Source organism: Castanea sativa, chromosome 7 (genome assembly GCF_040712315.1).
Source record: "Castanea sativa cultivar Marrone di Chiusa Pesio chromosome 7, ASM4071231v1".
In the NCBI taxonomy this organism is placed as follows: domain Eukaryota; kingdom Viridiplantae; phylum Streptophyta; class Magnoliopsida; order Fagales; family Fagaceae; genus Castanea; species Castanea sativa.
In genome coordinates, this window is record NC_134019.1 from 45,981,869 (window position 1) to 45,992,506 (window position 10,638).

At 30.9% G+C, this 10,638-nt stretch overlaps 1 long non-coding RNA gene across 1 annotated transcript; it reads right to left on the reverse strand.

Moving 5' to 3' along the window:
• Positions 1–3,230: 3,230 nt before the first annotated feature.
• Positions 3,231–6,973, reverse strand: LOC142644635 (uncharacterized). The gene is made up of 4 exons (XR_012845950.1): positions 6,769–6,973; positions 6,519–6,650; positions 6,356–6,426; positions 3,231–3,390 (listed from the first exon to the last, which is right to left on the reverse strand). It is a non-coding gene; the product is annotated as an uncharacterized LOC142644635 (long non-coding RNA).
• Between the last annotated feature and the right edge of the window lie 3,665 nt (positions 6,974–10,638).

Below are 10,638 nucleotides of genomic sequence, written 5' to 3' on the forward strand. Positions count from 1 at the left end.
TTAGGTGGCATAGTCCGGTTTGTTTGGGTTTATGGGTATGGATTTGGCGGTGGTGGTGTTGTTGGATTTTAGGTGGTGGTGGCGGCTGCTGTGCTATGGGTGAGTTTTGTTTTGTTTTTGTTTTTTTTCTCTATCTTTCTTCTCTGGTGGCGGAGTCCAGTCTGTTTGGGTTTGTGGGTATGGATTTGGCGGTGGTGGTGTTTTTGGATTTTAGGTGGTGGTGGTGGTGGCTGCCATGCTGTGGGATTTTTTTTCTCTATCTTTCTTCTTTGATGAGAAAGAGTAAAGGGTTTGCTTCAAACATTAGAAATCGAGTTTTACAGACTCGATTTCTAGGTAGATGCCATGTGGAAAAAATGTCACATCAGACGTGATCAGAATACTAAAATTGAGTCTCAAAGACTCGATTTTTAGACCCAAAATCGAGTATTTTAAACTCAAGATGTTAGTAAAAAATATAGTTTTGTAATAGTGCTTACTAATTATATTGTTTGGCAAACATGATTAATTCCCAATTTTGGCCAAAAATACTCCATACTTTCTTGTTCAAATTACTGCTTGTTTATGCATAAGTGGCCTTGAGAATTGTCACAAGACACTCTCCATTTTCTTTCTATCACTGTTTTTTACTGCCAAGTGATCCATGTACCTATCTACATTTAAACTCACTTATGTCCCCCATATTTCATTCTCTCAATCTCATGCCAACCTACATTTCTCCACTAGTAATTAATGACAATATTTTTTTCGTTAATCAATAGTATTATTGACTTACAAAAAAAAAAAAAGGTTTGCGTAATTATAATTAGAAGAAAAACCATTGACCTTTTTAATTTTTTTTTTTTTTTTTGATGTGGACCTTTTTTAAGTTGGGAATAATGATGACTTGTGGTGAAATGGTTCTAAGTGTAAATTTCACACTATATTATAATTATTTCTTTAAAAAAAAAAACAAAACAAAACAAAGAAAACCTTGAATTGCATGAAACTGTGTGCCAGTCGTGGAACACAAATATTTGCGTTGGCAAAATGTGTATAGACAGTAGGGGGTCATAACTCCCCAAAGTTATTGTCGAATAAACTTCTCAATAATTTCAATCTTGAAAATAACCTCAAGTTTCAATCTGTTAGTTAGATTAGATATGTATTAAGAAATAGTAATTTAATTTATTATTTCTGTATATATTTTGTTAATATTAAATAACTGTTAGTTTGAATTTTTGCATGGAATAGTTTAATTGAATAATATCTTAATACATTCCTTATTTTGGAATAACAAATATTTTTGGCAAATGTAAACAAGAACTGCGCAGATATTTGTTAAGGTTGTACTAAGATGAATCCCATTTAATAAAAAAATTAGATAAATAAAATAAAAAAGACATCATACAGGTTATTTTAATATTTTTTTCTTTCTATAAAGTTGGTCCTATATTGGTAAAAAAAAATGATATAAACTGGAAAAAAAAGAGATAAGAAGTTGCTTGAGAGAGAGAGAGAGAGAGAGAGAGAGAGAGAGAGAGAGACAAAAACAATTTAGTGCTTGCATGTCGTAAAGCCCTCGAGTTTGCTATTGATGCTAGTTTCATGGAGATTATTTTGGAAGGTGATAGTGCGTTGGTGATGCAGACGATTTCCCAGGCTAAACCGAATCTTTCATGGCTTGGATTAATTTATGAAGATATTTGGTACTTGGCTGCAAGCTTTAGATACAGTTCGATTAATTGTGTTAGGCGCAATGCTAATAGTGTTGCTCATGCTTTGGCTAGATTTGCTAGATTAATTGATGATGATATTGTTTGGTTAGAGGAGGATCCCTCACCTGTGGTGGATACTTTGTATTTGGATGCTAATGCTTTAAATTAATGAAAATTGGTTGCTTCCGGCTTCAAATATATATATATATATATATATATATATATATATATATATATATATATATATATAAAAAACATAATTGAGCACATGCCTATTGGACTTAGGCTTTTGGATTTAAGTGTGTCTCTATATGTTATATTAATAATTAATTACTTAATTAATTAATAAAAATTAATTAATTACTCAAGGAAGCTCCAAGGTGTTTATCTCCTCAACAATTTAAACTTGATTTAAAAAAATATTTATTAGCATTTTTACTCAATTCTTAGCATAATTGAATTTGGTTACTTTTACTCAATTTCTACCATGTTTTTTCTCGGCAGACAATGTGATATATAAGTATCCTTATCGTTCTTTTTTTTTTAAAAAAAAAAAAATTTATTATTGTTATAATTCAAGTCAAATTTATATATTTAATACTGGACATGATTATTAGGCTTTCCTAGCTAGCAACGAATGAGGAGTTCTATTTTAGCGGATTCTGTCGTTTGCATTTTTCATTTATGTCTTATAAATTTTAATTTCTTCAGAAGGAGACAAAGAAATCGAAGAAGAAGACAAAGAAATCGAAGAAATTGAAAGAGTTGTATTCGCAAAGTGAGCAATGGATGCTGGATGAGGAGATGGTGAATCAAATTAGCAGGGATACATACACTACAAAAAAAGAGTCTACTAGCGAGGATAGAATACCCTCGCAAAAATTCAAATATAGTCGCAAAAGGTTATTAGCGAGGGCATATGGCCCTCGAAGGCCGTCGTATTTGCTCTTGTTGCTAATGGAGATTTTGCGATCGTACTTTCGCAAATAGATAATTTACGAGGGCAATCCACCGTTGTTACTGAACAAATCCACCCTCACAAATATATTACCAAATAACGAGAAAAGTCGACGACTTATTTTTAGCAAGGGAAAGCAGTCGTCGTTAACAACTATTTGTGAGGACCTTTATACCCTTGCAATTAGTTATTTGCAAATTTCAAATTAACGACATACTTTTTAAAGAAAAATAATGCCATCGCTAAAATTTATTTGTGAGGGCTTTTAACCCCTCGCAATTAGTTATGAATAATAGTGATGACATTAAGTTGTCGCTTAAAATTTTTTTGCAAGGGGTTAATTGGCATCACTATTCTATAAATTGCGAGGGACTTTGTCGTCACTATAAAATTATTTATGACTAAATTTTTGTGTCATCGGTGATAATATTTTATATAATTTTTGTAATATTTAATTATTTTTAATTATTTTATATAATTTTTTTTAACTATCATGTTACGATAGTCCAATAATTACTAAAAATTGATCAATTGAAAGATAAAAATTCATATAAGTTCAAACTTTAAAATATAGAATATACAAAGAAATCCTGAAATTAAACTTTGTTTTAAACTCAAACAACTAGAATTGTGACAGGATCTATACTAGTCTTCCTCTGAGTTACCCTCCAAGCTGATTTCAACCTCTCTCATGTTATTGATTGAGTTGTCCTCTTCATCTCTACTAGTACCATCCTTAAAAAAACAAAACAAAACAAAACATTAAACATAATTCATACACTAAAATATTGACTTTTATAAAAATAATAACAAATAATGGTTAAAGAGAGTGCAAGAGAGATAGAGAGAATTCATGACATGTATTTCATTTATACTCACCCCCTAATCTCCATCCATCCATTTATCCACCATCTTTTTCCAAAAGAGTGTAGGAATGAAGGAAGGACCATTCTTATAACAATCTTCTTTCTCTGTGTACTTCTTAAAAATAGGATTTTTAATGTGAAACATCCAATCAGAATAACAACGTTTCACCAATTCTACAAATTCATTCTTCACTTCCTCATCTGGTTGCTTATGCTTGAAATGTTGAGCTCTATAGCAAGCATATAGAGTTTCGAGCTCAGATCTTGGGTATTCACTAAAAGCCATCCAGGCTCCATTTAGTTTTTGGTAAAAAAGAATAGTAATCTCTTGAGTAGCTTTTGGTGTGATGATTCTGCCTTTACTTTTACCTTCCCTTGCCATGTCTGTCTTTTTTTTTTTATATAAGTCGTTGCCACGTCTACCTACTATTAGTTAGTATTAATATGATGAAATTATATAATATAAATATGTATTTTCAGTATGATTGTGTTAAAGACATGACCCATTAGTAAAAGATGATACTCTGGTATAAGATGATGCTAGACCTTATCCTCAATCCAACAATACTTATTGCTACAATCAACACACAAATAATTGATTTTCATATCTTTATTTATTGAATGTTTAAATGAATACTCAAGAAAATTTTCAACCCCATTAATATATCTAGTAGAATGATGCATCCAAAATTTATCAACTGACATTTTATCTACTCTCTATAAAGCATCATATTATATAACTAACAACTATAATGGTTGCTAACACATGTATAATTATTCACTCTTAAAAATAACTAGTACAGTTAACATTAGGTCTTGATAAATAGAAATACCAAAGATTCGCATATCTGGCCACAAAATAGAAATATCAACACAGCCTAAAGCAAATCTCAAGCCAAAAAATTGAGATTGGACAAATATGTTGTCAACATTGTCATCCTAATTAACTTTTTCAAGTAATCTATAGATTTTCAGCTCACTACAAGCCTTACACATTTAAAACTCACATCAGAGAACTCTACAAAATTTCTACATTTAACATTCTTTATAGTGTTCCGAAAATTACCACAATATATATATTTTCAATAAGATACAAAAGTTTGAATTTGCCTGTATACGACATAAAAAAAAAAATAAAAAAAAATAAACTAATTATAAAAAACATATATAAATAAATAGCTTCAATCAATATCAGTATAGATATATATGACTAAAAAACCAAATATAGTTGATAAGATGCACATTCTTATGCTCCAATAGTTCTGTGATGCTATTTTTCACAAATTAATGAATGGAATCACTTCCTTGTAGTACAAACTACAATGATTTTTACCTACCAAGAAGCGGGCACAATATTGTGTTTTCAAATGGTAAGAAAACCATCATTAAAAAAATTTCATGTTACGGCACCCACAAATCCAATAATCCTTTCTTAAATCATAACGTGCAGCAACAATTTTAATAAGGTGCACTCTTCACTACATACCATTATTGACAGGATTAACCATGTTCTATTGTGTACCCGTAACTTCCTGCTCTTTAGAGATCGAAGTTTCAAAGGCCACCAAAGAAAGAAAAAAAAATATAGAAAATATACATGAAATAAAAATAAAAGCATGGTTTCCCAAATTTACATAGTTTTTATTTTATTTTTATTTTCATCAAAGACATCATTGGATGGCATTTTGGTAGGCAAAGTGCCAAAGTCCCCTATAAAACAATCTCACAAATTACAACTGTAAATTGGGGTTAAGAAGTATAATAATTTACATATTATTTTACTTGGGAATCAAAACTATGTAGGCCAATCTCCTAGCAAACTCCTTGATTAGCGACCATTTGGATTTTTGACCACACTTTTAAGTACATATATGATTTAATTTGCCTATATTTAACTCCTAAAAAAGATTAACTTGATAATTGTAAAATAATAGGCTTCTATGTTTGATAATGTTCTATGTAGGTGTATTGATTCCCAAAAGTAGAGATGGGACGTTAGGCATAAAGCTGGTGGATAAGGATAATGACCAATTTAATCCATAGCTGCAAAACAAATTAGTAATGCGAGATACACAACATTTTTTTTACGATTTTTCATACTCTAGTGAGGTGATAAGTTGTTATTGATTTCCCACATGATTCCACTACTAACGTCCCTTTGTTATTTTTCATTCATAACTTACCACATCCCAACGGTTCTAAAAAAGTATTTTTATATGTCTAAATTGTTACAATTTTCACATATGAGCCGTATGGTTAGTTAAGTAATAGAGTTTAACATTGAAAACTAACGACAAAAATGAGTAGTTAGATTGGTTAATATAATATAAGGTTAATATAATATAATTGTATCCAACTCTCTTTTCTTTTCTTTTTTTATTTTTTTAGAAGAAATTAGATCCAAATCTAATGGCTTAAGTTTTGGGTCAATTGACTCAATTGGTGTCTCTAACCACAGCCAAAGACTTAATATGCTATCTGAATCTTATTATGGATGGATTGGAGTGGAATCTAAGGCATAGCCAATAATTTTTTAGTGGCTATTCCAAATTCTTCAGCCAAAGTAATAAACAAATAAATGCAAAACCAATAATTTTTTAGTAGCTATTCCAAATTCCTCAGCCAAAATAATAAACAATATGCAAAACCAATAATTTTTTAGTAGCTATTCCAAATTCCTCAGCCAAAATAATAAACAAATAAATGCAAAAGGACTAGCTATTTTATATGCAAATCTTTTGGTTGTAGAAAGGATGCCATATTTCATGAAATAGTATCTTGCATTAATCATATAGAAAATATTTGGAGGGTATGGCAAAGGCAGGGGAGAATACCTGCGATGATTCTGGTAGAAATTGTCAAGCTGATAGTACACATATATAGGCTGCTTCATTCGCTTTGGTACCTTTCCAGATAAACAAGAAATAAGAAGTTAAGTTTAGCCATTTTGTAAACTTAGGAACTAGGAATTTCTTTTAAATTAAAACTTTCTATCACCATAAAAACACAATAGGTATCAGAGAATGATATTGCCAAAGACGTTACAGTAGCTTCCAAGATCCCCTCCTACTACTCAGCGTAGTCAAAGGTGAGCCAAGCACTCACCTCGACACTTAGGCAAGCCACTCTCTATGGAAAAAATTTAAAATACAGTAGTTTGTCAAATTTCACTTAGAAGAAAAAAGCCACAAAACCCATAAAACTTTCACCAATTCCAAACTCAGATTTCACAAAAATCAAAACTTACAGTGAGGGAAAAGCTAAGGGAAAAAGAGAGGAGGGCAGATCGGGGAGAAGGAGATCGTGAGAGAGAGAAGGGAACGATCATGAGGGAGAGAGTGAGGCGGCGGCTGAAGGAGATGGGGTGGCGACGGTGGCTGGGCTGGGCAGCGGTGATGGTGGCTGGGCCGTGAGAGAGAGACAGAGAGAGAAGGAGAAAGGAAAAAGAGAGGGTTTTGTTGTGAGGGAGTGAGTGAGGTTTAGAGGGAGTGCTGAAAAAAATTTTAAGTGGGTGGGAAAAACGAAATTCTATGCGGGAAAAGGCAAAAAAAAAAATTTGCTGAAATTTAATATTATTGCAGCAGTTTTCAAGTGCCCTTTGGACTATTGTACTAGTAGCTAAGAGGTAAAGTTAATAATTTGTATTTATTATAATTTGAGATTATTACATTTTTTTTAATTATAAAAAAAAAACTAAAGAGTGATAAAAAAAATTCACTCACAAATGTATAATATTCATCATACACTTAGATTTGTAAAAATTCACATTGAATTAAGAAGTATAGGGTTAGGTTCAAGTTAAACCTGATATAACTCAAAAAAAATGTTACAACACCCAATAACTTATTATTGAATTCATATTTTGCAAATCCAACCGTTGGATTACATGTTGTATATGTTCTTAATACGCATGCCAATTTTCATGACAATCGGATGTAATTTACCATTTGATATTTAAACTCATCTTTTATGATTGATGATATGCCTATTAATTTACAAAAACTTGAATTTAGACAATTGATTGATAATATGCCTATTAATTTTTGATCACCTTAAAATTTTTTAAGCATGAAAAATATATGAAGATAATGTAATTTAATGGTAGATTTATCAAAATTTACATCGAATTAAGAAATATAGAGTTGGGTTCTGATGGGGTATGATAAAATACCAACTTCAACGTCGTCCATGGAGGTCGTTCAGGACAAGGCCAGTAAAGTGAAGGTTACAAGAACCTTGTCCATGAAAAGCTCGTCTGCGTAGGAAGATGCTTGGACGAGCTTTGCATGGCCAAGTGGCAAAACCGTGCCGTCTCATCCAAGTTAGTCATAAACCTCGTCCTGAATAAGGTCGTCCATAGGGGAACGACCATCCTCATAAACGAATCGCGCTCGACAGAAAGACCCTTGGACGAGCTCTTGACACTTAGGAAAATTCTTGAGTGTGTACAGCAACTCTGTATCACACGCATAACTTCCAATGACCGTTATGTGAGAAAAATGTAACTCCTATACAGTTATGGAAGTTATCACTGAACCTTCACACCTCCTCAAAACTGGGAGAGGTTACAAATCTAATAACTGTTCTTTAGACACTATAAAAAGGCTCATTTAGACCAGAAAAAGGTACGTTTTTACACATCCTAAAAAGTTGGAACTCCAAAACTTGAGAGAAAAAAACTAACTTTGCCATCGGAGGGTTCTTGGCTGGCGATCCAGGTCACCTTTGATTGTTTTTCTTCCTTTTTCAGGCCATCAAGATAGCCATTAGTCCTTTCAAGTCTGAAGCATCCAGCCTATTGATTTTTTTCTCATCATCAGGTTCAAATTACACTTGACGTAACTCTAAAAAATGTTACACCATCCAATAACTTATTATTAAATTCATATTTTGAAAATCCAACCATTGGATTACATGTTCTATATGATCTTAACATTCATGCCAAGTTTCATGCCAATCGGATGTAATTTACCATTTCATCTTTAAACTCATCTTTTATGCGTTATTTTAAACTTCAAAAACTTGAATTTAGATAATTGATTGATAACATGCCTATTAATTTTTGATCACCTTAAAATTTTGTAAGCATGAAAAATATATGAAGATAATGTAATTTAACGGTAAATTTATCAAAATTTACATCGAATTAAGAAATATAGGGTTGGGTTCGAGTTACACCTAACGTAACTCTAAAAAATATTACACTACCCAATAACTTATTACTGAATTCATATTTTGAAAATTCAACCGTTGGATTACATGCTCTATATGGTCTTAACATGCATGCCAATTTTCATACCAATCGGATGTAATTTACCATTTGATCTATAGACTCATCTTTTATGCATTATTTTAAACCACTAAAACTTGAATCTAGACAATTAATTAATGACATGGCTATTAATCTTTGATCACCTTAAAATTTTGTAAGCATGAAAAATATATAAAGATAATGTAATCTAACGGTATATTTGTCAAAATTCACATCGAGTTAAGAAATATAAGGTTGGGTTCGAGTTACACCTGATGTAACTCCAAAAAATGTTACACTATCTAATAACTTATTACTGAATTCATATTTTGAAAAATGCAACCGTTGGATTAAATTTTCTATATGGTCTTAGCATGCATGCCAATTTTCATGCCAATTGGATATAATTTACCATTTTATCTAAAAACTCATATTTTATGCATTATTTTAAACCACTAAACTTGAATCTGGACAATTGATTGATGACATGGCTATTAATCTTCGATCACCTTGAAATTTTGTAAGCATGAAAAATATATAAAGATAATGTAATCTAACGGTAGATTTGTCAAAATTCACATCGAATTAAGAAATATAGGGTTGGGTTCAAGTTACACCTGAGGAAACTCTAAAAACTGTTACACTATCCAATAACTTATTACTGAATTCATATTTTGAAAATCCAACCGTTGGATTACATGTTCTATATGGTCTTAACATGCATGCCAATTTTCATGCCAATCGGATGTAATTTACAATTTAATCTATAAACTCATATTTTATGCATTATTTTAAACCACTAAAACTTGAATCTAGACAAATGATTAATGACATGGTTATTAATCTTTGATCACCTTGAAATTTTGTAAGCATGAAAAATATATGAAGATAATGTAATCTAACGGTAGATTTGTCAAAATTCACATTGAATTAAGAAATATAAGGTTGGGTTCGAGTTACACCTGACGTAACTCTAAAAAATTTTACACTACCCAATAATTTATTACTAAATTCATATTTTGAAAATCCAACCATTGGATAACATGTTCTATATGGTCTTAAAATGCATGCCAATTTTTATGCCAATCAGATGTAATTTACCATTTAATATATAAACACATATTTTATGCATTATTTTAAATCACTAAAACTTGAATCTAGACAATTGATTGATGACATAGCTATTAATCTTTGATCAGGTGAAATTTTGTAAGCATGAAAAATACATGAAGATAATGTAATCTAACGGCAGATTTGTCAAAATTCACATCGAATTAAGAGATATAGGGTTGGGTTCGAATTACACTTGACGTAATACTAAAAAATGTTACACCACCCAATAACTTATTATTGAATTCATATTTTGAAAATCCAACCGTTGGATTATATGCTTTATCTATTCTTAACATGCATGCCAATTTTCATGCTAATTGGATGTAATTTACCACTTGATCTATAAACTCATCTTTTATGCATTATTTTAAACTACAAAAATTTGAATTTAAACAATTGATTGATGACATGACAATTAATATTTGATTACCTTGAAATTTTATAAGCCTGAAAAATATATGAAGATAATGTAATTTGACGGTAAATTTTTCAAAATTCACATCGAATTAAAAAATATAGAGTTGGGTTTAAGTTACATGTGTTGTAGCTCTAAAAAAGTTACATCACCCAATTACTTATAATTGAATTCATGTTTTGAAAATTCAACCATGGATTACATGTTCTATATGTTATTAACATGCATGTCAATTTTCATGTCAATCAGATGTAATTTACCATTTGATTTATGAACTCATCTTTTATGCATTATTTTAATGGGGAGAAATTTTTATTCACTTTTTGGAGAGAGAGAGA